We start from the raw sequence: 24,531 nt of genomic DNA, 5'->3' as shown, positions 1-24,531 counted from the left end.
TTTTTCCGCCAGTGTTCCAGCCTGGTTCCGTAACACTTCAATTTCTTTCTTAAGTCTTCTATAGTTTTCAGAGTACAGATCTTTTACCTCTTTGTTTAGGTTTATTCCTAGGTATCTTAGTGTTTTTGGTGCAATTGCAAATGGGATTGATGCCTTGATTTCTTTTTCTGCTGCTTCATTATTGGTGGATAGAAAGGCAACAGATTTTTGCACACTGATTTTATATCCTGCAATATTGTTGAATTCATTTATTAGTTCTAGCAATTTTTTGGTGGAGTCTTTAGGGTTTTCTATATAGAGTATCATGTCATGTGCAAATAGTGAAAGTCTTACTTCTTCCTTGCTGATTTGTGTGCCCTTTTTTTTCTTTTTGTTGTCTGATTGCTCAGGCCAAGACTTTCAGCACTATGCTAAATAGTAATGGTGAGAGTGGACACCCTTGTCTTGTTTCTGACCCTAGGGGAAAGGCTCTCAGTTTTTCCCCATTAAGGATCATATTAGCTGTGGGTCTTTTGTATATGGTCTTTATGATGTTGAGGTATATTCCATCTATCCCTACATTGTTGAGGGTTTTTATCAAAAATGGATGCTGTGTTTTAGTAAATGCTTTTGGGGGCAGTGGTTTTTATGTGAGTGTAGATGAGTAGCAATTTGGAAGAAGCCAAAGAGGGAATACTGGACCCATTTTCTACCCTGAAGAAAGTGAGGTATGGACAAACAACCCAACTACTTGAGAAAGCTTCAGGGGAAGTAATTTCCTCAGGATCATCCAAGTATCAGTGCCAGGACAGAACCAACAGAGATGGGCTGAGGAGGTAATGGTGTTGGGTAACTGCAGAAGAGGCTCTTACAAAAGTCTGGGATAATGGGAAATAGTTTGAGACAGACTCAAGGAAGAAGGGCATGAGAAAAAAAAAATAAGTGAAGGGTCCTATGTCTTCAGTGTTGATCAAGGACATCTGAGATATTGAAGCATGTTGGGTTCAGCTGGCCTCAGGATTTTCAAAGAATTAATCAGTTTTCTCCTTGCAGTTGTAGATACCTTAGGCTGCTTAGAAAGATAGATACTGTATCATTCTAGAGACCTGTCAGAAAGTAACACACTTTATTCAGTCTTGCTTACTAGGGATCCCAGTCAAGGTGAGCGGACTAGACAAAGAATTACTTGATCCCCAAGCCTCTTCTATTAGTGATAAGGGAACATAAGGCAAGCTGACCACCACAAACACCCCCACCCCCAGGTGGATATGAGTGATATTCCTCTTGCACTCCTGGCTGCCCAAGAACAAAGAAAAGGGGTACAACAAATGGTTAGCTGACAGAGATCACAGTCATGCAGGACCTAAGTGTCCATCACCCTCCATAGTGATGTGGGAAACAAAGGCAGAAGGAAATGGCAGATAGAACTAAATTTCCTTATACCCTGTAGCCCATTGACAAATGCTTGAGGCAGGCAGAGTAAAATGTTTCTCCAGGAACTCCTTATTGTTTTAACTTTAATGCTTTGCTAGAGGGAGAAACAACCTTCACTTGACAATAGCTAGGCCTCCAGTCTCCTGGGAATCTTCTTTAGCATATGAAAACCTCACTGGAAACTTCCCCTGGGCTTTACCTCCCCCAACTCCATAGTATATAACCAGTCTCTCCTCATGGTCCCGGGGCAGCTCTTCCTGCCCATGGGTCCTGTCCCAGTGCTTCAATAAAATCACCTTTTTGCACCAGACCCCACGAACCCCACAATCATCCCCAAAACCTCATCATTAGGAAGGGCAAGAGTCACTGGGGCTGCAACTGTCTGTCAAGGCTTCAATACGGCCAAATGATAGTCTCTGAGGGATAAAGAAACTCATTCCTCTTTGGGCTTCCTCTAAGTGTCTTTAAGAGCCAAGACTAAAGAGAGAGGCTCACTCCTGGAAAGAAGCCCCTCAACTCCCTGTGGAGAGGCTGCTGATGGGGACGGTAGGTCCTGGAGGTAACACCAGAGGAACAGCTGCAGCCTCTGGTGGCTGGCGGGGGACTCTGACTTCTCTTCAATTAAAAAAAAAAAAATTGTTTGATGTTTATTTTTGAGAGAGAGAGACAGAGAGTGAGCAGGGGAGGGGCAGGGAGGAAGGGACATACAGAATCCAAAGCAGGCTCCAGGCTCTGAGCTGTTAGCACAGAGCCCAACATGGGGCTGGAACTCTGGGACCATGAAATCATGACCTGAACTGAGGTCAGACACTTAATCGACTGAGCCACCCCAGGGGCCCCATCACCTCTCCTCAATTTAAAAAAAATTCTATATATTTTACAATTGGTGGCAAACTTACAGGAAAGCTGGATATTTGTACTCAGAACATTTTATTTTTCTTAACCATTGCTGAATAGATGCCCAATTACTGATGGATTCCTTACTGTATGTTTGCTACAAACAAGAACATTCTCCTCTATAACCACAATACATCTATCAAATCAAGAAATTTGTGATACTGAACACTGATGCTACCACCTAATTCAGACTCTAGTTAAGTTTTGCACATTTTCTCAACAATATCTGTTATATCCTGTCCAGAATCACACATGTAGTTATCATATCCATTGGTCTCCTTCAGTCTGGAACAGATTCTCAGTCTTCCTTTGACTGTTCTGACATTTTAGAAAATTACAGACCAGTTACTTTGGAGTATGTCCCTCAAATTGATTTTGTTGACGTTTCCTCTTAATTAGATTTGGAATATGCATTTCTGGCAAGAATATTTCAGAAGTGACAGCATGTTCTTCTCAGTGAATTCTATCAGATGGCAAGCAATTTCTATTTGTCTCGTTACTGGTGATATCTGTGTTGGTCTCTAGGGTGATACAGTATCTACAAGGTTTCTCCACTGTAAAATTCCTTCCTACCCTTTAGAAATTAGTCATTATTTTGCAGGTAGATACCTTGAAACTGTATAAATATGCTGATCCTTTCCAAATTTTCAATTTATTCATGATTTTATTTATATCTAAGTGGGATTCCCATTTTATTCAATGGATTTTAATCAATTACTATCATTATTCATATGCTCAAATTGTCCCAAATTTGGCCAGAAGACCATTCAAGCTAGCTTCCATTCCTTTTGACAGGTCTCCAACAACCTCCTAACACTTCTGTGCTTTCTTTTCTGGCACAAGATGACCTGTTTTGTAGTTTCCCTGCCCTATCCCTGGATCACCTATTTCTCCAAGGAGCCCGCATTCCTTTGCATGGAAAATAATATTCAAACACAAGCCCCTATCTGTACAAAGAGCTAGGAAATATATGAATGCAGGTACATATCCAAGCCACTTCCATAACCATACATTTATACCTTTAATTAGCTGTCTGTCTATCTATCTATCTATCATCATCCATCTATCTATCCATCCTTTTCTATCTAGACCATGAGTTCATATGGATATTTCCACATCCAATCCAAAACAACAGGGTCGATTCTCATTTTCTTTTTGTATTTGTAACTCCCTTTTCAAAAGTGAGAAAGCTGTCTCTAATTACTTTTAATACATTTACTTGATCAATCCCAATGCCATCACTCTTCCCCTGTGTGACTGCCTCTTCCCTGGGCAACAGCTCTCATTCCATATTCCAAGCTGTACTTTCACATGGACAGCTACTCACCCCACTTGATCTCTAACACCTCCCACTGCTCCTCTGCAGGGATGCCCTCAACTTACGTAGGCTCTGATACCCGACTGTGTCCCCTTGCCTCCAATACCCCACAGCAGACCATCCCCTACATGGACATTTTCCTCCCCTGCTTGAGCTCTGCCATCCCACACCAGGAGGGCATCCCACCAACTGGGGCTCCAACTCCCCATTTTGAGCCACTCCTCCTCATGGACTCACACCTCACCCTGCTTGAGTTTTGACACTATGCCAGCTTGCCATTCCCTTGCATGGATGCCCTCCTTACTCTAATCAGGGTCTGACTCCCTATCTAAGCCTCCCTTTCCCTTTACAGGGAGGCCATCTTCACCCTGCTAGGGCTCTGACACCCAACATGCTTGGGTGGACCATCTATACCCTGCTTGCACTCTCAGCCACTACCACCACTCCCTGATATACATATACCCAGGATGCCTGCTTTGCTCCATCTAAGGGATTTAGGACTGAATTCTTCAGAGAAGGAAGAGAAGTGCTGAAATGCTTTTAACATAGACAGTGAAAGATTTTGAGATATCTACAGACTTGTAACTTACAATTTTTTAATCATAATGCTTATAACTCTCTAGTTTATCATTTATATGAATTACTAATTTATCTGAGGTAAATAAAATTTAGTGAGTTCATTTATATCTCATAAGATGTAAAATTAGTCTTTTCAATAAATCTGAAGAAGGGTTGACTTTATTGGATATCTATCTCTCATGAGTATATGGAGTGGACCTCTACTGGCTGCCATTTTGAAGAAGACTACAACCTGAAAAGGTTTTGAGAACTGCAGGTGTGTAGCAATTGCTTCATATTTAATAAAAAAATCATGCCAAATTCCAGCGTCTCACTTTGCAATCACCATGGTTTTAAGGAAAGTCTGAGTTTAGTCATGATGGAGCCAGCTCTTTGAACTATAGTTATTGCCTAGAAAATGATGTTTTTTTCAATTCTCTTATTTTTTTATGCACGTTGTTGGATGTTGATGGAGAATATGGATGGCCTTTTTATTATTTTTAATGAAATTAGAAAATTAATTTACAAAATGTTAACTTTAAATAAGACTCTTTTTTTTTTCATTGGGTTTACTAAGTGTCAGACTTTGTTTAGAAATGTCCTATGTGTTTGGAATGCCTGGGTGGCTCAGTCGGTTGAGTGTCTGACTTCAGGTCAGGTCACGATCACGATTCGTGAGTTCAAGCCTCTGCTGTCAGTGCAGAGCCACTTCAGATCTTCTGTCTCCCTCTCTCTCTGCCCCTTCCCTGCTCATGCTCTCTCTCTCAAAAATAAATTTAAAAACATTAAAAAAAAAAAAAAAGAAATGTGTTCTGTGTGTGTGTACCATCACTTTGCATACAGGTTTTTTCTATGTAGTTTTATTCTAGTACATTTCACGTTAAACCCCATATCAACATTTCACATTTGTGTATTTATTCTTGTCATCTTAAAACATTCACTACTTAGCCACAGATACGCTACTAATTTCCATATTTTACCTTTTCTTTATGATATCATGAATGTGTTTAAATAATCAACACAGTCAAAAAGTGAAGCTGTTGATTTGATTATTTACTTTTGTATAGCTCAAAAAAAGAATGAATGAGGCATAAATTTCATTTTTTCCACTGAAGGTTTTTTCCTTTGTAAAATATATGGCCAGTCATTTCCTAAAACTAGTATATTTCTAGCCCTATTTCTGCATGAAACTCCACTGAAAAATAACTATATTGAAATTCAACAGCAGCTTAATTAGAATTTCCTCCTGGAATAGTAAGGGACAAGATAATTTCTCTTCCCAAATGTGACTGAAAAGAAATTACTTTTCTCTGATATTAACCTATATAAATTTATAGGCTTTTCCTTTTCCAAGAATGCTAAAACTGCAGTGATTTTAGTAGCATGTTTTGCTTGAATTTATTTTTCAGAAGTCCATCATTTAAAAAAATATATGACAATATGCCAAATTTAAGATTTCTGCAATACAAAGCACAATACAGATTTCAGTAATGGCTATAACACTGTAGGTGTTATATAATTTATTAGTTTTACTAATGAGTTCAACTTTACCCAAGGTGGTTATTGTGTGAAAGATGCTGACTACATGTGTTGATCAATTTCCAATCTCATCAGAAATGTATTTGATCCTTTTTTCTAACTTATGACTACATGTATTGATCAATTTCTAATCTCATCAGAAATTTATTTGGTCCTGTTTTCTATCTTACCTTTTTTTTTCCTCCTGATCTTGAAACAACAGATTCTTTTTCTATTAATAGGTATGTGGGATTCAGGAGTAATTTTCTTGTTCTTTTCTGCTTGCATTACAAAATGAAAATGAATATGTGCTCCTCCCTGAGTGTGGTTTATGATTTAATAATGCCACAGTTCCTGGTCTTGTCAGTATTCTTACCCCTGCAAGCATAATTTAAGGCCACCAATCTCAGGCACACCTCTTGTCACATGGGTATCAGGAATAAACAGCAAATCTCATAAGTGGTCTGCCTTGAAGCACCACATCAGGAACAAGGAGAAATGCAAAATTTTGCCTCTCATTCCATTGGAGCTTTTCCTTTGGCTAACTCATAAAAATCTATAATTCCACTTACATCGCTTTAACACTTTTACCAATCTAATCATTGAAAATGTATTTGTTTTTAATAAATTGTCCCCTAAAATACTCTTTAATTTACAATGCAAAATGTACAAACTTTCTGACATCCAAAAATAGAATATAATTAAGGTATGCATATAGTTTTTATAATAAAGGACTATGCAGCCTGTGATAGTCTATGAAAAGGAACAATTTAAAACAAAATTACCTTATTTTTAAGTTTAGAAAATGTTTTGTAATATTTGGTATAAAGCAGATGAAATATAGTGTTGTTACCAAAAGAATATCTATTACATAGCCTCCTACTTCTGAAACTTTTTTCCCTAAATTCAAATGCACAAATTTCCCATGGGGGAAAACGTCTCTCATCTACAATTGATTTCTTGATTAGATCTACACTTGAAATGTGTCGTGATAGATTGACTTCCCCCCCAGTGTTACTATAAGTTGCTTAAGACTTTTAGAGGAAGTATACTATCTAGGAGCTGGAATCAATCTTTTAAATTTACATAAAACTCATGTCCAGTCCATTGAACTGCTGACTTAACTCCATCATTTAAAGATAGGGTAAGGCTCTGCACAAATGTGGAAAGGTCGAGTTATGCTAATGAGAACCATTTAGTCAGCTGTTTGACACTTATTGGACATGATAATCAAATTGCAGTATAGGCAGTAAACTCCACTGTATAGTACAGTTATAAATCCATAAGGTGTGTGAGAAAATTTCTCAGACCACTGCATTCAGCTTGAAGATAAGTCACACACAAAGATGTGTGACTCTGAGGCAGCCCCAGGGAGGACCGAGGAAAAGGGACAGCTGTGCTCCTCAGTAGTGACCCTGCTTATGGTACAAAGAAATACTGCATGTCAGAAAATAGCCACCTGTGAAGATTTGGCCATAGGGTTGAGATGAAAGGAGGGAAGGGGGCGAGCAAAGGAGTTGTAAGAGGGCAGTAAGGAATTAAATTTCAACAGTAAACACAGATGATGTATCAGAGAAGAAAAGGTATTTACTGTTGTCAAAAAACTACATATACAGACACGGGGGGTGTGGACAGGGTCAGGGAGAAACTTTTTACTTATACTAAGAGTAGCCTAATATTGCATCACTAAATTAGAAAATTGACTTCATTGGTCTTTGGTATTTTTTTAAAGGCTATATTAAATTTGAAAAAAAAAACATATAAGTGAACAAATAATTCTGACCAAACCTTCATATTAATTGTATAATCTCCAGAAATCCACAGGCAAGGATCCAGAGCTAGAGGATCCCAAAACACAGCTTTGTCTGCTATTCTTGGCACCATCCTAATAAACGATACCTATTTAGAATGAATTAACCTTGGGGCGCCTGGGTGGCTCAGTCAGTTAAGCATTCGACTCTTGGTTTTGGCTCAGGTCATGATCTGACAGTTTCCTGAGTTCCAGCCCCACGTCGGCTATGTACTGACAGTGCAGAGCCTGCCTGGGATTCTCTCTCTCCCCCTCAATCTCTGCCCTTCACCCTGTAGCGCTGTCAGTTTCTCTCAAAATAAAAAACTCTATCTATCTATATGTTAATAATATCTCATGTGAAATTACATTCCAATGCTATTTATATTTGTTAGATGAGTCTAGACAAGAATAAAAAAAATAAGATCTAAATAGCAAATGCTACTATACAATATCTCCCAATGTGATCAAGTCATAGCACAATCGGGAAGTCGGGCATTTTGATAATAGCAGAAACTGTGAGATGTAGAGAGGACTGTCATCTTAGACTGGGAGAAACATATTTAGAGGTTAATAGGGAGCGCTCAGTAAGGAGATAAACTTATAGAATGTACTGTAAGACCAGGAAGTTTTCTTAATTAGCAAATATTTCTGTTTCTAGGTTATCTTTGACAGCCTTTTACAAAGGATGTTTTCAAGAAATAATAGTTCCAACAATGCTCTGGCTTAAAAATAAATAAATAAAAATTAATGATTAAATGAATGTGTGTGAATGTGGAACATTAAATCCCCTTCTTGCAGATTTACAATATATGTGAGCAGAATAAAGGTTATGTAATGTTTACAGCTTTTGAAACACTGTTTAAAATAGTTTCATTTATCTGACCTTAATTGCTTCCTGTTTTAACCATAATTACTTCCTATGACAACACTGCTTTTCTGTAATATACAATTTTTAAAACAGACATATTTGCTATCTGCTATTTCTTCTTTTTTACTTTATTTTTTAATTTTTTTTAAATTTACATCCAAATTAGTTAGCATATAGTGAAGCAATGATTTCAGGAGTAGATTCCTTAATGCCCCTTACCCATTTAGCCCATCCCCCCTCCCACAACCCCTCCAGCAACCCTCAGTTTATTCTCCATATTTATGAGTCTCTTCTGTTTTGTCCCCTCCCTGTTTTTATATTATTTTTGTTTCCCTTCCCTTATGTTCATCTCTTCTGTCTCTTAAAGTCCTCATATGAGTGAAGTCATATGATTTTTGTCTTTCTCTGACTAATTTCACTTAGCATAATACCCTCCAGTTCCATCCATGTAGTTGCAAATGGCAGGATTTCATTCTTTTGGATTGCCAAGTAATAATACTCCATTGTATATATATATACCACATCTTCTTTATCCATTCATTGATCGATGGACATTTGGGCTCTTTCCATACTTTGGCTATTGTTGATAGTGCTGCTATAAACATGGGGGTGCATGTGCCCCTTCAAAACAGCATACCTGTATCCCTTGGATAAATGCCTAGTAGTGCAATTGCTGGGTCGTAGGGTAGTTCTATTTTTAGTTGTTTTTTTTTTTTTTTTAATTTTTTTTTTCAACGTTTTTTATTTATTTTTGGGACAGAGAGAGACAGAGCATGAACGGGGGAGGGGCAGAGAGAGAGGGAGACACAGAATTGGAAACAGGCTCCAGGCTCCGAGCCATCAGCCCAGAGCCTGACGCGGGGCTCGAACTCACGGACCGCAAGATCGTGACCTGGCTGAAGTCGGACGCTTAACCAACTGCGCCACCCAGGCGCCCCTATTTTTAGTTTTTTGAGGAACCTCCATACTGTTTTCCAGAGTGGCTGCACCAGCTTGCATTCCCACCAGCAATGCAAAAGAGATCTCTTTCTCTACATCCTCGCCAACATCTGTTGTCGCCTGAGTTGTTAATGTTAGCCATTCTGACAGGTGTAAGGTGGTATCTCATTGTGGTTTTGATTTGTATTTCCCTGATGATGAGTGATGTGGAGCATTTTTTCATGTGTCGGTTGGCCATCTGGATGTCTTCCTTGGAGAAGTGTCTATTCATGTCTTTTGCCCATTTCTTCACTGGATTCTTTGATTTTTGGGTGTTGAGTTTGATAAGTTCTTTGTAGATTTTGGACACTAACACTTTATCTGATATGCCATTTGCAAATATCTTCTCCCATTCTGTCGGTTGCCTTTAGTTTTCCTGATTGTTTCCTTTGCTGTGCAGAAGTTTTTTACTTTGATGAGGTCCCAGTAGTTCATTTTTGCTTTTGCTTCCCTTGCCTCTGGAGACATGTTGAGTAAGAAGTTGCTGCAGCCAAGGTCAAAGAGGTTTTTGCCTGCTTTCTCCTCGAGGATTTTGATGGCTTCCTGTCTTACATTGAGGTCTTTCGTCCATTTTGAGTTTATTTTTGTGTATGGTGTAAGAAAGTGGTCCAGGTTCTTTCTTCTGCATGTCACTATCCAGTTTTCCCAGCACCATTTGCTGAAGAGACTGTCTTTATTCCATTGGATATTCTTTCCTGCTTTGTTAAAAATCAGTTGGTCATACATTTGTGGGTCCATTTCTGGTTCTCTATTCTATTCCATTGATCTGTGTGTCTGTTCTTGTGCCAGTACCATCCTGTCTTGATGATTACAGCTTTGTAGTATAGCTTGAAGTCTGGGATTGTGATGCCTCCTGCTTTGGTTTTCTTTTTCAAGATTGCTTTGGCTATTTGGGGTCTTTTCTGGTTCCATACAAATTTTAGGATTTTTTTTCTAGCTCTGTGAAGAATGCTGGTGTTACTTTGATAGGGATTGTGTTGAATATGTAGATTGCTTTGGATAGTATAGACATTTTAAAAATATTTGTTCTTCCCATCCAGGAGCATGGAATCTTTTTCCATTTTTTTGTGTCTTCTTCAATTTCTTCCATAAACTTTCTATAGTTTTCAGTGTATAGATTTTTTACCTCTTTGGTTAGATTTATTCCTAGGTATTTTATGGTTTTTGGTGCAACTGTAAATGGGATTGATTCCTTGATTTCTCTGTCATTTCATTGTTGGTGTATAGGAATGCAACCGATTTCTGTGCATTGATTTTATATCCTGCAACTTTGCTGAATTCATGAATCAGTTCTAGCAGTTTTTTGGTGGAATATTTTGGGTTTTTCATATGGAGTATCAAGTCATCTGCGAAGAGTGAAAGTTTGACCTCCTCCTGGCCGATTTGGATGCCTTTTATTTCTTTGTGTTGTCTGATTGCAGAGGCTAAGACTTCCAATACTATGTTGAATAACATGGTGAGAGTGGACATCCCTGTCTTGTTCCTGACCTTAGGGGGAAAGCTCTCAGCTTTTCCCCATTGAGGATGATATTAGCAGTGGGTCATTCATATATGGCTTTTATGATCTCAAGGTATGCTCCTTGTATCCCTACTTTCTTGAGGGTTTTTATCAAGAAAGGATGCTGTATTTTGTCAAATGCTCTCTCTGCATCTACTGAGAGGATCATATGGTTCTTGTCCTTTCTTTTATTGATGTGATGAATCACGTTAATTGTTTTGTAGATATTGAACCAGCCCTGCATCCCAGGTATAAATCCTACTTGGTTGTGGTGAATAATTTTTTTTAATGTATAGTTGGATCCGGTTGTCTAATATCTTGTTGAGTATTTTTGCATCTATGTTCATCAGGGAAATTGGTCTATGGTTCTCCTTTTTAGTGGGGTCTCTGTCTGGTTTTGGAATCAAGGTAATGCCGACTTCATAGAAAGAGTCTGGAAGTTTTCCTTCCATTTCTATTTTTTGGAACAGTTTCAAGAAATTGGTGTTAACTCTTCCTTAAATGTTTGGTAGAATTCCCCTGGAAAGCCATCTGGTCCTGGACTCTTGTTTTTTTGGCAGCTTTTGATTACTAATTCGATTTCCTCACTGGTTATGGGTCTGTTCACATTTTCTATTTCTTCCTGTTTCAGTTTTGGTAGTGTATATGTTTCTAGGAATTTGTCCATTTCTTCCAGATTGCCCATTTTATTGGCATATAATTGCTCATAATACTCTCTTATTATTGTTTTTATTTATGTTGTGTTGGTTGTGATCTCTCCGCTTTCATTCTTGATTTTACTTATTTGGGTCCTTTCCTTTTTCTTCTTGATCAAACTGGCTAGTGGTTTATCAATTTTGTTAATTCTTTCAAAGAACAAGCTTCTGGTTTCATTGATCTGTTCTATTTTTTTGGTTTCAATAGCATTAATTTCTGCTCTAATCTTTATTATTTCCTGTCTTCTGCTGGTTTTGGGTTTTATTTGCTATTCATTTTCCAGCTCCTTAAGGCGTAGGGTTAGGTTGTGTATCTGAGATCATTCATCCTTCTTTAGGAAGGCCCGGATTGCTATATACTTTCCTCTTATGACGACCTTTGTGGCTTCCCAGAGGTTTTGGGTTGTGGTGCTGTCATTTTCATTGACTTCCATATACTTTTTAATTTCCTCTTTAACTGCTTGGTTAGCCCATTCATTCTTTAGTAGGATGTTCTTCAGTCTCCAAGTATTTGTTACCTTTCCAAATTTTTTCTTGTGGTTGATTTCGAGTTTCATAGCATCGTGGTCTGAAAATCTGCATGGTATGATCTCGATCTTTTTGTACTTACTTAGGGCTGATTTGTGTCCCAGTATATGGTCTATTCTGGAGAACGTTCCATGTGCACTGGAGAAGAATGTATATACTGCTGCTTTAGGATGAAATGTTCTGAATATATCTGTTAAGTCCATCTGGTCCAATGTGTCATTCAAAGCCATTGTTGGTTTTTTGATTAGATGATCCGTCCATTGCTGTGAGTGGGGTGTTGAAGTCTCCTACTATTATGGTATTACTATCAATGAGTTTCTTTATGTTTGTGATTTATATATTTGGCAGCTCCACATTTGGCACATAAATGTTTACAACTGTTAGATCTTCTTGGTCTATAGACCCCTTGATTATGATATAATTCCCTTCTGCATCTCTTGATACAGTCTTTAAAGTCTAGATTGTCTGATGTAAGTATGGCTACTCCAGCTTTCTTTTGTTGACCATTAGCATGATAAATGGTTCTCCATCCCCTTATATTCAATCTGTAGGTTTCTTTAGGTCTGAAGTGGGTCTCTTGTAAACAGCATATAGATGGATCTTGTTTTCTTATCCATTCTGTTACCCTATGTCTTTTCATTGGAGCATTGAGTCCATTGATGTTCTTAGAGTGAGTACTGAGAGACATGAATTTATTGCCATTATGATGCTTGTAGAGTTGAAGTTTCTGGTGGTGTTCTCTGGTCCTTTCTAACCTTTTGTTGCTTTTGGTGTATATATATATATATATATATTTTTTTTTTTTTTTTCATCTTTTCTCCCCTCAGAGAGTCCCCCTTAAACTTTCTTGCAGGGCTGGTTTAGTGGTCACAAACTCCTTTAATTTTTGTCTGGGAAATTTTTTATCTCTCCTTCTATTTTGAATGACAACCTTGCTGGGTAAAGAATTCTTGGCTGCATATTTTTCTGATTCAGCACACTGAATATATCCTGCCACTCCTTTCTGGCCAGCCAAGTTTCTGTGGATAGGTCTGCTGCAAACCTGTTCTGTCTTCCCTTGTAGGTTAGGGACTTTTTTCCCCTTGCTGCTTTCATGATTCTCTCCTTGCCTGAGTATTTTGTGAATTTGACTTGTTGATGGTTGGTTTTTGTTGAATCTAATGGTAGTCCTCTGTGCTTCCTGGATTTTGAGGTCTTTGTCTTTCTCCAGGTTGGGAAAGTTTTCCGCTATGATTTGTTCACATAACCCTTCTACCCCTATTTCTCTCTTTTCCTTCTCTGGGACCCCTATGATTCTGATGTTGTTCCTTTTTAATGAGTCACTGATTTCTCTAATTCTTAAATCGTGCCCTTTTGCCTTAATCTCCCTTTTTTTTCTGCTTCGTTATTCTCTATAAGTCTGTCCTCTATATTGCTGATTCTCTGTTCTGCCTCGTCCATTCTTGCCGCCACTGCATTCACCTGTGATTGTAGCTCAGTTATAGCATTTTTAATTTTATTCTGGCTATTTTTTACTTCTTTTACCTCTGCAGAAAGGGATTCTAATCTATTTTTGACTCCAGCTAGTATTCTTATTATCGCAATTCTAACTTTTGGTTCAGACTTCTTGCTTGTATCTGTGTTGGTTAAATCCCTGTCGTTTCTTCGTTCTCTTTCTTTTGGGGTGAATTCCTTCGTTTTGTCATTTTGAAGAGAGAAAAGGAATTAGTGAGGTAGAAAAATTGAAATTAAAAAAAATTAAAATTAAAAAAATATTAAAATTAAAAATTAAGAACACACAGACACACACAAATCGAATAGATGATGCTAGATCCTAGGTGTGTTTTGGTCTGGGTGTTGAAAGTGGTTTGAGAGATTAAAGAAAAAAAAAAAGAAAATTGTTTGAGAATTGGACAAAATGAATACACTGAAGTAGACTAAAAGGAGATGATGGGGATAAAATAGAATTTGAAAAAATATACAGAAAAGTAAAGAATATAGTAGGAAAAAAATTAAAGAAAAATATTTTAATAAAAATTAAAAATAAATATGAATTTTTTCATTTTCTGTATTTAAGAAAAAAGAAACTAAAAAGAGAAAAAATATAAAAAAGAAAAAAGAAAAGAAAAAAAGCATTTGAAAATTTGAAAAGGTGAGTACACTGAAGTAGACTAAAATAAAATGATGAGAGTAAGACAGAACTTGAAAAAATTTACATAAAAGCAGAAAATATAGTAATAAAAATTAAATAAAAATATTTTAAAAGAGATTGAAACTAAAAATGAAGTTTTTCTCTTTCTGCATTCAAGAAAAGAAATGAAAAAGAGAAAAAAAGAAAGAAAAAAAGGAAATTATTTGAAAATTTGAAAAAGTGAGTACACTGAAGTAGACTAAAATAAAATGATGGAAGTAAAGTAGAATTTGAAAAAATCTACACAAAAGTAAAAAATATAGTAACAACAATTAAAGACAGATATTTTAAATAAAAATTGAAAATAAAAATGAATTTTTTCTCTTTCTTTATTCAAGAAAAAAGAATTGTAAAGGAGAAAAAGGAAAAAGAAAAAAAATTGAACAGATGAACCTGCTAAGAGATTGAAGTAGGACTGAAATTGCTTCATTTTCCCCTAGAGGTCAGTGCATGTAGCTCTTTATAGTCCATAAATTAAGCTGGCGGTGAGGTTTGTGTTCTTGAAGAGCAAAGTTGGCCCAGTCAGGTGGGGCTTGGTGTAACAGCCCCGCTCTCCACTAGATGGTGCTGCTAGCCTACTGGGGTGGATTGTTGCGGTGCTTGTAGGTGCGTATGCGCATGCACGGGAGCGGTGAAAATGGTGCCACCCAGCCACCTAGTTTGTTCTCTCAGATCAGCAATCGCACACTGGTCCTCTGTCTTCAGCTCTTGTCCACTCCCCGCTTTTCCGCTCTCTGTGATCAGGCCCCAGGCAGTTTTGTCTCAGATGCGGCTATTTTCCCCGGCCTCTTACTTCGAAGGACTGCAGCTTTGACCTGCTCTGCCCCTCTGTGGGAGGGTCTCAGCGAGCAATGGCTGAATGTGGGCTGCACCCAGGAATGCCTGCTGTACCCTGCTGTTGCCGGTGCCCCGAGACTGCAGGCAGGTGCCAGCCTGCCCCCAAAAAAGGTCACAAGACAGTGTAGCATCAGCATTTCAGGGATTACGGAAAATTGCAACACACATCTGGCACCAGGCTTCACCCTCAATGACCTTGCCCCAGCACCAGCGAATGTGGCTGCCTTCTGGGGTCTGCTGGGACCAGGTGGCTTTAACAGTCTCTATCAAATGTCCTTCCAGCAGTGGAACGGCTATTTCCCTTGTGGTCTGAGAACCTCCTGGACCCCACTCTGTTCCTGGGGATTCACCTTTCCCACTAGAGCATCACTAGGTATCGAGCTGCGGAGTTGCAGCGTTTGTGCTCCCCTTGTTTACAGTATTAATGGAATTTAAACCCTCTCCTTTCTCCTTTCTCATTTCTCCCTTTTTAGTTTAGTCCCTGTGGCTGTTTCCAATTTTCCACTTTCTCTCAGCTGCTTTTGGGGAGGGGTGCTTTTCCCGTATGCTCCCCCACTCCCCAGTCTGCGTCCTCTCTTTGCCCGCGAAAGGGGTTCCCTACCTTTCGGGGGTTCTTGCTCCCCAAGTTCAGCTCTTCGTGTCGTCTACCTGCTAAATTCTGTGGTTCAGGTTGTGCAGATTGTTGTGTTAATCTTCCAATCAGTTTTCTAGGTGTGTAGGATGCTTTAGTGTTGGTCTGGTTGTATTTCATGGACGTGAGACACACAAAAAGCTTCCATGCTGTTCCGCCATCTTGGCTCCTCCTGTTGTGATTCTCTTTTTTTCCTATCTGTTATTTCTATCTTTTATCTACTTTTTGTCTGCTTGTCTATTCTCCTCTGAGATCATAGAATTTAATTATCAAGGATTCAAATCAAGTTTTAATAACTCATACAGTAAAATTCTTTCAGACATTTTTTCTTCAAAATATTTTTGAATATTTAGCTCTTCCTCACTTGTTTAGTTTTCTAAATTAATGTTAGAAATTTTCCAAATTAAAACATCCCTTTGATTTTTAATTAGAATTCATTAATACTTTAACAAAGAAGAACTGATATACTTATTTGAATACTTGAGTCTACTCTTTAAGAACAGATCGTGTCTTCATTTGTTCAAGTAATCATTTATGGGAGGAAAAATACTCATTAAATGTTTAGAGTTTTCTTCATACATGATTCATCCTACTTTTTGTTGTTGATATTTTAGTGAGATCTTTACTCTCAGCTAATAGAGTATTTATGGATTTAGAAAAAAACTATTGATTTTTTTCCCTACATTTATTCTACAGCAACCAATCATCTGAACTATTGGACTTTTTTTGAATGATTTTCTTTGATTTTCTACATTAATTTATATTATCTAAAAATAATAATAATTTTGTGCTTTCTTATCTTTTTTATTGACAGACCTCTTGCTTCTGCCTTGGATCTCGTATTGCTCTGAACTGTAGCTGTTGGTAATAATTATAGACATCCTTATCCCATTTTTTGGTGAAAAAAAGGAAATGACTATAGTTTTTAACAATTAAATAAAATGTTGGCAATTGATTTTATATGGGGACTATCTTATAAAAACTAATTATTATTCAAGTCCTATATCACCTATAGTTTTATACAGAAACAAATTTCATTTTATCATGGATTTTCAAAATCTATTTCAATCATCATCTGGTTTATCATCATTAACCTTTTCCAAGAATTATGTTAATATAATAAATAAACCACTCTTACATTCCTTGCTAACCCTAATTAATTACATTGGAATTTTCTTATATACACCAAAAATATGCTTTACCATTACTTAATTTTTTTATATACATTCCTCACAAATGTTCTGAAGTTTTCTTTGGCTGGAGAGAGGGGGGGACAGGAAGAATATCTTTTTCTGTTATTTATAGCAAGGATATTGTCCCTAGTGTTATATGCTGCAAAGCAATTTATTATTTTTATTTATTCATTTTTAAATGTTTATTCATTTTTTGAGAGACAGAGAGAGACAGAATGCTAGTGGGAGAGGGGCAGAGAGAGAGGGAGACATAGAATCTGAAGCAGGCTCCAGACTCTGAGTTGTCAGCACAGAGCCCAATGCAGGGCTTGAACCCACAAACTGTGAGATCATGACCTGAGCCAAAGTCAGACACTCAACTGAGCCACCCAGGCTCCCCAGCAATTTGTTATTTTAATACACAGTAAAAAAAATATAAACTCGTTAAAGATTCCTGCAGATTAACCACAAAAATACATAATAAAAAACATACAGGAAATTAATAACTTAAAATTTCTATTCCATAAATGTTTACCTGTCAGAACTTCTTTTTAAAATGTATGTTTAAAATTTCTTTTTGTGTGTCAATTTGGTAAAATTTAGCTCCCCATTATAAACTGATTTGTCTGTTTTCTTGCATTTGTCACAAAGAAGAATGCAAAGCATGTATTATTTAAAAAGGAGTGGTTGGAGTCAAGTAAGTTTGGGGAACACTGGACAGAATAAAGTTTAATAGCTTTGCTTACTGCAGAACTTCTTAGAATTCTTTATCTAAGAGAGACTTTTGAACCTTTTTTTTTAGGTTTACTGATTTATTTTAAAAGAGAGAGAGCATGAGCAGGAGAGGGGCAGAGAGAGAGAGTCCAAAGTAGGCTCCATACTGTCAGCTTAGAGCCTGACGCAGCTCGAACCCACTAACTGTAAGATCATGACATGAGCTGAAATTAAGAGTCAGATGCCTAACCAACTGAGCCACCCAGGTGCCCCATTTTTTGAATATTTCAATGGCAGAGAAATATAGTAAGCAAGCAGCAATTCCCAAACTTAATTACTATGGAACTATTTTGCCCTGAGCATCTTGCAGATGGAATAAACTTTGAGGACTGCCAATTTATATCATAGTCATCACAGAGAAACAAATAGGTAGGTAGATATATACAGGTATTATAGAGAAATTTTTGAATAATTTGCTTATAGTTTGCCTATGAGTTTTATCAACATTTTAAAATTAATCATAATTTGTCAGGGCGCCTGGGTGGCTCAGTCGGTTAAGCGTCCGACTTTAGCTCAGGTCATGATCTCACAGTCCGTGAGGTCAAGCCCTGCATCAGGCTCTGCGCTGACAGCTCAGAGCCTGGATCCTGCTTTGGATTCTGTGTCTCCCTCTCTCTCTGCCCCTCCCCTGCTCATGCTCTGTCTCTCTCTGTTTCAAAAATAAATAAAAACATTAAAAAAATTAAAATTAATCATAATTTGTCTAGATTTAAAGTTTACTTATAGTTTAAGAAAGCACTGTGCTTTCTTGACTGAATTTCCTTCTTCTCCATGATTGTGAGTTGTTTTTTTAATTATCTTTTTTTAAGTTTATTTATTTTGAGAGAGACAGAGAGAGTGAGGGAGCATGAGTGGGCAAGGGGCAGAAAGAGAGGGAGAGAGAGGATCCAAAGAAGACTTTGTGCTGTCAGTGCAGAACCAGCTGCAGAGCTTGATCCTACAAACTATGAGATAATGACTTGAGCCAAAATCAAGACTCAGAGGCTTAACCAACTGAGCCACCCAGGCACTCCTCCATGATTGTTAGTTATAATGGTCACCACCAGATCAGTCAATGGATCTTCCTGAGAGTTCAACATAAACAGAGTTATTTCTTCTTTATCCTTGCACTCTGGTTAATATTTCCCCTTACCCATTACTTGGGGAGAGAAAGGGAAACAGAGGATCCCAAGCAGGCTCCACGCTGTCAGTTCAAACCCACTAACCACAAGATCATGACCTGAGTCAAAATCAAGAGTCAGACGCTTAACTGAGCCATCTAGGCACCCTTGAGATATTTTATTTTTAAAAAGGGCTGGAAGTGGTGTTGACTGCCATTTACGGTAGAAATTTTGAATGAAGACTAAAATAAACCATGACATATCAGAATTGAGGATTCTTAAAAAGATATGACCTAAGATACACCTATGTCTAAAGACACAGACACATTTATTACACAAAATTAAACTGCCCATGGCATCTTATTAACTAAGGACTTCAAAATGCTCAACCAATGGTATAGTGAAGGTAAAAGCTGAATTATTCCCATTTTTGGAAGTCGGGGACCCACTTGCAAACACAGACTCATACATACATTCATCCACATATGCACATATACCCTTAAATTTTAGTTAGGTAAAGCAAGTGAAAAACACACAAAAGAGAAAAGGTAAACGTTACTGCTTTCTTAATTCTGCCCAGACCCAGCCTATACACATCTGAGTTTTTAAAAATCACACTCTTCTATTCCTATAGGTTAGTAAGACCACCTTAATGCTGAATTGTGGATGCAGCTTATTTAATCTGTTCACATACCACTGTGTGTCACCAGCTAGGAAAGTTCATTTGCTCAACGTGATTGAGGGGCTTTCCAGTGGCACAGGCTCTTTAGAAATCATTTAACTTAACCAGCTGGGTCATGCGTGACCTGGAATGAGGAGTCTCCTACTATTCAGAGGAGAGAATAACAACCAAAATTTAAATATCCTCACAGAGATTTGTTGCTTGTCAAGAAAAATGGGCCTGAACTTTCTGTCATTCTTGGTGTGCTCACAGAGTCAACATTTCTGAAATAATAATTATAGAGTAAAGCACTAAGATCAAAACAGGCAAGAAGCTCATAGCTGGAGAATTTGCTGTGATCCATATTTTCGAAGCAAGAACCATCTTTGCCACAGCTCCAGGTCTTGGACGTGATCTTTGTGGCCCTAGATTCTCCAGCCATTCCAGAAGTTGACCATTCAGGCAGGAAGAACAGAGGCCACAGCAGCACATCACATGCTGAGAAGGGAAAAGGCCACAATACTGGGTGCTATACTCTTTTGCTCAGCAGACATGGTCCTCATTTCATTATCCTTGACCCCCCCCACCCCAAGATCAATCCAGTTAAAACATGGGCAAAGAACATGAATATATTTTTCCAAAGAAAATATACAGATGTCCAGAACACACATAAAAAGATGCTCAACATCACTCATCATCAGGGAAATGCAAATCAAAATCATAATGAGATATCATCTCACATCTATCAGAATGGCTATTATCAAAAAGACAAGAGATAACAAGTGTTGGTGAGAACATGAAGAAAAGGAATCCTGTGCACTACTGATGGAAATGTAAATTGGTGCAGCCTTTATGGAAAACAGTATAGAGGTTCCTCAAAAAATTAAAAGTAGAAACATCATATGATCTAACAATTCCAACTCTAGGTATTTATCTGAAGAAAATGAAAACACTAACTTGAAAAGATATATGCAACCCCATGTTCACCGCAGCATATCTTACAATAGCCAAGATATACATATATGTATATATATGTATATATATGTGTGTGTGTGTATATATACACACATATTCATAACTATATATATTTATAGTATATATAATTATGATGTTTACACATATGGATGTATATATAATTATGATGTACACACATATGATAGATGAATGGATAAAGAAGATGTAATGTTTGTATATATATATATATATATACAAATATATATATATATATACCTACAAAGATATTTTTATAATATATACAATGGATAACATATATTATATATGGACTACTTAGCCTTAAAAAGAATGAAATCTTGCCATTTGTCGCAACATGGATGGAACTTGAGGGTATTAGGCTAAATGAAATAAGTCAGAGAAAGACAACTATCATATGATCTCATCCACATATGTGGGATCTAAAAAACAAAACAAACAAAATAAAACTCATAGATACAGAGAATAAAATGATGGTTGCCAGAGGGGAGAAGGAATGGAGGGTGGCAAAACGGGTGAAGGTGGTGAAGAAGTACAAAATTCCAGTTATAAAATAAATAAGTCATGAGGATGTAATATAAATCATGATGATCATAGTCAATAATATTGTAGTGCATATTTGAAAGCTGCCAAGAAAGTAAATCTTAAAAGTTCTCATCACAAGAAAAAAAAAAACAAAAAACTTTTGTTACTTTTTATGATGGCAAATGTTAACTAGACTTACATTGTGATCACTTCACAGTCTACACAAATATTTAATCATTACATTGATTACCTGAAACTAATATAATGTACTATACTATACAATATACTATACCATATACATACTATATATACTATAAAATGTTATTATACTTCAAAAATATTTTTTTAAATCTCTTGACCAAAAATAGCCTTTTGCTGTGAAGGAATGCAATCCTTACATTTCCCCAGGCAAAACAAAACAAAACAAAGCCACAATTCTCATTTTTGTGGTTTCAGGCAAGGCAATTTTATATGATCTCTCCATGCTATAAAATGCAATTGATGAATTATCTAAGTGACTCCAACCCGCACAATTGCGCAGGCAGGAATAGTGACTCCAGCCTACACAAATGGTTTGCTTTTGAAAGAGCATGATGTGTAAGGAAGTAGCCACCATCCCCTCACACTAGGGAAAGGGCCAGGAGTTGTGGGCAGCCAGAGGTATCCATTAGGGCACAATGATCTACCTTGGAACTGACTCTGTAGCAGAAACACTTGTGAGTGTGATGCATTTTAAGGGACAGAGTGGTTTACATTTAATAGGCAAATAGCAACATGAAGCAGTTTATGTGGAAACTGGACCCGCCCAGCCCAAACCATTCATATACCTCTACCTATAAATTCTGGAATCTTATTTCTGCCCACATTCCCTGGGACACAGCATAGCCACCTGACTACAGCAAAGGGGACTTTCCTCATGTACCAGTATATTCTACCACTTTCTGCAATTGCTACGCTCATTTCTATTTCCCTGGCTCTCTCTTTTCCAGGCACTCTAAATATAAATCCTTCTCTATTTTACCACAGACCTCTCCAGCTTTTCAGAGCCAGGCACCAGCAACTGGAGGACCCATCAAGTTCTGAAGATAGTTCCAAGCAGCTGAGTGGAGAGGCTTACCCAAAACACTTGACTGAGAAGTCACTGGAAGCTTGAAGGAGCAGCTACATGGGAGGAAAATCCATTTCAGTACTGCTCATCAACCTGGAAACAGTGAGGTGACCTGATTCACCAGGTTGAACACTTGACCTCTGGTCAATACTCCTTTGTCCTTTGTGACTCTTCTCTGCCCTGACACTTTTCACTGCTTTGATTTATTTCAATGAACATAACCAAGTGTACCTATTATGTGTACCAGGCCCTAGGCTAATTGTGTATTGTGGGGAGAAGGGCAAGATGAACAAGACCTAGTTCCATCAACTGTCAGCTCAGTAGAGCTTTCTTTATATTGCTGGTATCTAGAAGTATTATATCCCTAGCATCTGGAAAAGTACCTGAACAGTATTATACTCCCAGCATCTGGAAGAGTACCTGACTGCCATTACATCCCCAGTGTCTAGAGCAACATATGGCACACACTAAGTACTCAATAAATATCTGCCGAGTCAATGAAATAATCATAGTTACTGCCTCACAGCCACTCACATGGAATGGTTTTAGGTCATGCTTGTGACCAGGAGTTGCAGATTTTAGTTAAAACCAGTAACAGGGCTCTGCTCTGCTTTGTTGGAGATCAAGGGCAAGATTCGTGTCATCAAAGAGGAAAAGCTGTATGACTAGTATCATCTTTGCCTCATCAATCACCATGAAACTCCACAAAACTGAGCCCCATAAATCACATCCCCTCCCTCCCCAGGCGTCTCCTCTCTTTCCTTCTCTGAGGGACTCTGTGAGCTGCAGCACCCAGGCCCAAGCTCTCTGTGCTGTAGCTGGCAGTCAGGAGGCTGCTCCTGGCTGCTCAAAATACCTAATATACAGATTATATGAATGAATGAAATGATGTTGACCACATGCTGTTAAAATATATATAATATTTTTATTTGTTTTAAATAAGTTACACACTAGTAGAATTCACTAATAGTACAGAAAATCTTCCAATTGTTCTATACGTCTGGGTTGTGAGTGCTTTAAGGCTTGGCCCAGTGAACAGAGTACTACTAGTTCATAGGCAGATCTTTTCATTTGAATATGCAGTGCGTCTTGCAGTCAGATGAGCTGGGTTCCAGGACTCACTCATGTGTCATCTTGGGCAACCTTTCTATAGTTTTATTCATCTGTAAAATCAGAGATAGTGATAGAACCTACTTCATGGGATCATTTGAATATAACATGAGGAATGTGTGCAAAGACTGAAAACAGTATCTGGCACAGAATCACATGTAGTAAATATTAGCTATTTAGTTTTGCTAATTAATTCTACTGAGGTGATAAGAAAACCGAGAACCATTTTAAATCAACTACAATGTCAAAATACTTTTAAATGGGATATTATTATCTTGTTACAGATTTTGGCATTTTTCTCAGCTTTTTTTGCAATAAGCATATGAATATAAAAATGACCTACAACTATAATATACAATTAGAATAAGTATATTCAAATTACAGAAATCATTAGCTAAGCTTTTAGAAAATGAATGAGGCTTTAAAATTTTGGTATTGACAGATTGAAAGACACTCAAATTTATAGCCTATTTTGGCAGGAAGGCATTAATACTATTTCTTTGAAGTCAAGGTCAATAGTACAAATGCTGGGGAGGGGTTGGTGAACCAATTTGCTAAGAATATGTCATTACTAACAGTCCCTTTACTGACTGCAGATGGTAACATAGCCACTGAACCTAATTACGGTTGGGACCAAAGAAGAATGTGTCATCCATCTAGAAATTATAGAACCTACCATTTTCAATGTCAACTGCCTCAAATTTTGTATTTTTGGGCGAACCAAGCAAGTAGCTAGGATTAAATAAATCTGTCATTTTGGGGGCACCTGGGTGGCTCAGTCGGTTGAGCGTCCAACTTTGGCTCAGGTAATGATCTCGAGGTCTGTGAGTTGGAGCCCCGCATCAGGCTCTGTGCTGACAGCTCAGAGCCTGGAGCCTGCTTTGGATTCTGTGTCTCCCTCTCTCTCTGCCCCTCCCCAACTCATGCTCTGTCTCTCTCTCTCTCTCTCAAAAATAAATACACATTTAAAAAAATTTAATAAAAAAATAAAATCTGTCATTTTTAAACTAGTTTTTATGCAAAAACACATACAAACACACAATGTCAAATTACCATTAGTTGTGTCCTGTCAATACGTTATATCACCTTAAAAACTATCATTTTTATAAAAGCAAAATAGTGAAAATTTAATGTAAATATTTATTTTCAAGCATAAGCAAGCATATCATTTTAAGCAATTAAAAATATAAAACATTTCATGTGTACTCTAACTCCTTGTGACTTCTTACATCTAAATTTATTTTCTTCATTCACATAATTCTTTTTTAATTACATGATGAATAATATCTGAAAATAATTTTCTGAGACTTTTAGTTTGCTTTTTAAAAAAACTAAATCCTAGAATGTAAGAAGCTTGATAATATTTGATTAGAAGACTAGGCATATCTCA

The 24,531-nt window shown here is 37.4% G+C and overlaps 1 long non-coding RNA gene across 1 annotated transcript in view; it reads right to left on the bottom strand.

The window, feature by feature from the left end:
• Nucleotides 1-22,653, bottom strand: part of LOC122216974 — a 116,416-nt gene extending 93,763 nt beyond the window's left edge. The window contains exon 1 of the long non-coding RNA XR_006201221.1: nt 22,041-22,653. This is a non-coding gene — a long non-coding RNA (uncharacterized LOC122216974). The remainder of the gene's footprint in view (nt 1-22,040) is intronic.
• Nucleotides 22,654-24,531: the final 1,878 nt, after the last annotated feature.

Source organism: Panthera leo, chromosome B1, assembly GCF_018350215.1.
Source record: "Panthera leo isolate Ple1 chromosome B1, P.leo_Ple1_pat1.1, whole genome shotgun sequence".
Taxonomy (NCBI): Eukaryota; Metazoa; Chordata; class Mammalia; order Carnivora; family Felidae; genus Panthera; species Panthera leo.
The sequence above is the reverse complement of the archived record's forward strand: the minus strand, read 5'-3'. Positions and strand labels throughout refer to the sequence as shown.